The sequence below is a fragment of the Cebus imitator genome, unplaced genomic scaffold, assembly GCF_001604975.1.
Source record: "Cebus imitator isolate Cc_AM_T3 unplaced genomic scaffold, Cebus_imitator-1.0 Scaffold469, whole genome shotgun sequence".
In the NCBI taxonomy this organism is placed as follows: Eukaryota; Metazoa; Chordata; class Mammalia; order Primates; family Cebidae; genus Cebus; species Cebus imitator.
In genome coordinates, this window is record NW_016107784.1 from 646,143 (window position 1) to 651,170 (window position 5,028).

A 5,028-nucleotide genomic window follows, 5' to 3' on the forward strand; every position below is an offset into this window, starting at 1 on the left:
TTTGACAGGTGGGATTTCATTCTATCCTCCAGTCTGGAGTGCAGTGGTGCAATCATAGCTCACTGCAGCTGCAAACTCCTGGGCATAAGGGATCCTCCTACCTCAGCCTCCCAAGTTGCTAGGGCTACAGGCATGCACCAACATGCCTGGCTAATTTTTAAATTTTTTTGTGTAGACAGGATCTTGATAATGTTCCCCCAGCTGATCTCAAATGATCCTCCTGCCACAGCCTCCCAAAATGTTAGAATTACAGGTGGGTGCCACTGTACCCGGCCAAGGTACTGTCCTCATCCTCTCTCTGACCCCCATCACCATTGTGATTTTCCTCCTGGCATTTATCATTATTTTGGCTGAAATGTTACCCTCTCCTTATGTCCATTATTTTGCCCCTTACCAGAGTTTTATTCATCATGAATCAATATTTTTATGCTTGCTGACCTGTGCACTGGGCCCTGTGGGTTGCACCTTTGGCAAAGAGGTAGCAGTTCTGTTTTCAATAAGCTTTTAATTGGACCCCAAACTGACCTTGAGTAGAAATCAACATACTTTTGAATGGTAGTTACAGGTACTGTATGAGTCGCTTAGACATCACCTTCTTTGGGAAGCCCTATGTGAGCCTTCCATTCCGGCTTAGATATGCACCCTGTGTGCTTCCATAGCACCTTATTCTTTTTTCTTTTTAAAAATTTTTTTGACTTTTAAGTTCTGGGATACATGTGCAGAATGTGCAGGTTTGTTACATAGGTATGCATGTGCCATGGTGGTTTGCTATACTCATCAACCTGTCATCCTCGCTCCTCCCCTGACAGTCCCCAGTGTGTGTTGTTCCCTACCCTGTGTCCATGTGTTCTCATTGTTTAACTCCCACTTATGAGTGAGAACGTGTGGGGTTTGGTTTTCTGTTCCTGCATAGCACCTTATTCTTGTCTCTATTCCAGGGCTCTTCATTTTGTATTGTAATGGATTGTTTAGTGTCCTTTTTTCTCCAGACTAGACTGTGAACAACTTGAGATCTTTTTAACTTGGTGTTCCTGGGGTCTAGCACAGTATCTGGTACACTTTGGGTACTCTGTAAATGTTAACTGAAAGAAGAAGTCAGTAGATTACACAGAAACCTAATCACATAAATTAACATTGATGGAACTGTTAAATAAGGTCAAATAGCTCATTACTTCCAACTTTAGGAGTTAAGACTCCTAAAGGATATGACACACATTGAAGTGGGATTATAGTCTTTTTCTTCTTCATGCTTTTTAAAACATCTCCCCTCTATCCCACATCTGCATTCTCAATCTTCACTTCCTAGTTTTCCACAACCTTTATACTTGATATCAATTAGCTGCACTGAGCCTTAAAACCGTTTCTTAATTTTACTCTTATCCTTCTTTTTTTTTGTTTTTGATTCCTTTTTTTTAAAAAGCCCCTAAATTCTATGGCTTCAAGGGAGCGTCAGAGAAACGTGAATGCCATTTCTGTATACTTGGTAAGGCAAAACCTAGACTCCCAGCCAAGGCCCCAAGCTGCCCCACTCTGCCTTGCAGCCTCCAGGCGACCCCGCTGGGGACCGCCTGCCAGTTCAGGGCGCCCCCAGGCCCCCTGCGCGCACACCTGCGGGGCTGGGCCGGGGCTTTAAGGCGTTTTGTCCTGGCCGCTGGCCGGGTGGCAGAGCACAGAGGCAGGAAGCCCTGTGCCCGCGCCCCATTCAGTACGGCCCGGGGCTAGGCAAGGCGACACCAGCCAGCCGTCCTGCCTCGGGTTCTGGGCGTCGGGGCACAGCCTCTGGGAGTAGGTGCGTCGAGAAGCACCCGCCTGGCAGGGCCCACCTGCACTCGCCGGGGCCAGGCTGGGAAGAGGCTGCAGTGGTCGTGTCTGTGGCGCCCAAGCTTTGGTGCAGCATTTTGGTTGGGGAGCCGGCTTCAGCTGCGGCCCCACCCCTGCCTTCCCCTTTGGCTTCAGGGAGGCCTGCAGCAAGGCCTCACCCCTGGCAGCAATGCCTGTGCCCCTCCCAGGAGGGCCTGGGCAAGACGGCCCCACAGCACCCCTCCAAGCCGGGCCTGCCCTCCCCTCGAGAAAACGGCCTTTGGATCGAGGGAGACAAGCTGGACTTTATGACGCTAACGGGGGCGGCTGGCGGGGCCGGGCCTCAGCCGGAGCCCCCAGATCACACTACTCACTTCAGCAAAGAAACGGAGGGGCAGGCGTGGGGCAGGGCGGGCCTCTGTTTTTTCCTTTTTTCCTTGTTTTAAATAGTTAATGCTCTTGGAGGGGAGGACTAGACACAGGTGTAGGAATTTTGCCAAAGTCTTACGTGAAGGGAGTGACCCACGTCCCGGGGTGGGGCTGCCAGCCGAGCCAGGGCGGCCCCTGCAGTCTGCGTCCTGGCTTCCAGCCAGGGTCTGGCCCTGGGCCGCTGTGGGTGGGCCTCGAAGGCCTCGCATAAGCTCCCGCCCCAAGGGGCTGCACGGAGAAGATTCAGGGGGCTGCATGCGCCCGGTCACTTGTGTCGCTGCAGCGATTTTCTCTTTCTTCTCTTGGAGAAGCAGTAGCATTTGGTTTCATTGGTGACTTCCACCTCTGCAGGCGCCGTGATGGGGGCATTGGAGTGGCCCGCCGTGGGGTCGTCAGCGTTCAGCTCCCCGTTGGTGGAGTTCAGCGCCTGGTTTTTGCTGTGTGGCTGGGCTTTGTCTCAGAGCCGAGCCTGGGAGGGCAGGTCGGTGTGGATGGTGCCGATGGGGGTCGGCAGGGGCTTTCCGGCCCAGTAGTACTCATAGTCGAACACAACGCCGCTGCGGTCGAAGAGGTCGGTGAAGAGCTTGCGCAGGTAGTCATAGTCAGGCTTCTCGAAGAAGTCCAGGCGCCGCACGTAGCGCAGGTATGTGGCCATCTCCTCTGAGAAGTTCGCGCCAAGCACCTCACTGGGCGTGGCGCATTTGGTGTCCCCCATCTTCCGGTACCGCTCCTTGAGCGTGTCGGCCTTGAGCCCCTGCCAGGGGAGGCTGCCGCGCAGGAAGTACATGAACAGGTGGCCCAGCGCCTCCAGGTCGTCCAGGTGCGTGTTGATGCTCACGTAGCGCGCTGTGCCCGTCAGGCTCTTGTGCTCGCGGTACGGAATGTGCTTCTTGGTCTCCGGGTCGATTACTCCTTGGCCAGCCCGAAGTCGATGATGTGGATGGCTTGCTGCTGCTTGGTCCCCGGGCGGCCCACCCGGAAGTTCTCGGGCTTCACGTCCCAGTAGATGAGGCTCTTGGTGTGCACGTACTCCATGCGCGTGATCAGCTGGATGGTGATCATCAGGTGATCATCAGCACCGTCTTGAGCGTGAAGGTGCGGTCGCACAGGTCGCACTCGTCCTCCAGGCTGGGCCCCAGCAGCTCCAGCACCATGGCGTCGAACTTCCCGCACGGGCCGAAGCAGGAGACCTGAGGGACGCCCTCTGTGACACTGAGCTGCTTGTAGAACCGGTACTCCAGGTGCAGCTGTGGGGCCCGGGACTTGATTGGCTCCAATTTGATAGCCACCTATTCATTTGCATAGAGATTCTTTCCCAGGCGGAGCTCCCCGAAGTTGCCACAGCCGATCTTCTTGCCGACCCGGAAGTTAGGGCCCACCATCAGGACCCCAGAGCTGGTCCCCGAGCTCCGGATGCCGTGGTTGCTCCGGCCCCGGCCGGCCTTGGACATTCTCCAGCCCTCCTCTGTCTCTTCTTTCTCTCTTTTCTTGTAAAAATCCTTAAGTTTGTGATACCCTGGCCTCTCCACGGTGACTCTGCTGCCGTGCAAATCCCAGGTCTGTGGAAACCTGAGGTCCTGGCTCCTCTGAGGCTACAACATCCTGGCGGCTGGCGGGCGGGCGGGCGCGGCCCGCAGCTCCCGGCTACAGAGACGCAGGCGCTCGGGCCGGCCAGGCCGCGGTGCTCATCTTGGTGGCCTCGGGGTCGCTCTTGGGGGCAGGAGACATTCTGCTGACAGGTCCCACTGCCTCAAAGTTCACGGTTCACAGCTTGGCTCCTCTGTGGCCAGGCCCGTGAGCAGCATGTGGACGGCCGGCCCAGGTTCAGCAGCGCGGCGAGGACCCCCGCTCCAGGCCCCGCGCCCGCTGGGTCCCCGGCTCCGGCTCCCGCGCTGCCTGGGCCGGCCTCCGCATGTTCGGGGCGGGAGGCGTCAGGCTCGCAGCGCTCCGCTGCGCCGGCTCCGGGGCCCGCGCGCCTTACGCCGCCAGCATACTCTTATCCTTCTATGTTTTCCATGCCTATTGGCATTTTTTAATCCTCCAAGAGGCATGTTGTCGTTAGTCACTTTTTTAGTACAGTACATGAAGAGAGCAGAATTAAGTGTTAGTGAAGGGAGTGACCCACGTCCCGGGGTCACTCTCTCATTTGCTGGGTTATCTTTGGCAAATCACTTAACACTTTTGAATGTTAGTTTCTTTATTTGTAAAAATGAATATAATAATAGTTACCTTGCAGGGTCCTCTCACTTAATTTGCACAAGAATGGGCCTAATGCCTGGAACATAAATGCTTGGTTTTGTAAATGTTAGTTTTCTTTTTGCCTGTATAATCTTTCTGGTTTACCAGAACCCACTTTATATTATGAGCAGGATTCATTATCTAGGCTGATATTAAAGGACAAACGGCTTTTTAGCAAGCAGGAGGAATTCTTCCTTGAGTGATTGATAAGATTAAAGAGAATAATTGACTTTAATTTACCTAGTGTAAGCTGTTCCTTCCCAGACTTTCACTGACCAGACTTCTAGACTTTGAGAAAGAAAATTTTTTTTTTTTTTTAACTTTTTAAAATTTTTTAATATATTTTTATTTTTTTATTGCATTTTAGGTTTTGGGGTACATGTGAAGAACATGCAAGATGGTTGCATAGGCACACACGTGGCAGTGTGATGTGCTGCCTTCTTCCCCATCACCTATATCTGGCATTTCTCCCCATGTTATGTCTCCCCAACTCCCACCCCACGCTGTCCCTCCTCTATTTCCCCCCAACAGACCCCAGTGTGTAGTGCTCCCTTCCCTGTG

General features: G+C 53.6%; 1 protein-coding gene and 1 pseudogene across 2 annotated transcripts in view; one reads left to right on the forward strand and one right to left on the reverse strand.

Moving 5' to 3' along the window:
• The window catches only part of NECAP1 (NECAP endocytosis associated 1), an 18,391-nt gene that overhangs the window by 1,485 nt on the left and 11,878 nt on the right, over window positions 1-5,028 (forward strand). The window lies entirely within an intron of this gene.
• On the reverse strand, window positions 1,407-4,164 carry LOC108291846 (annotated as a pseudogene). Its single transcript, XR_001820067.2, has one exon. The product of XR_001820067.2 is annotated as a casein kinase I-like (transcript).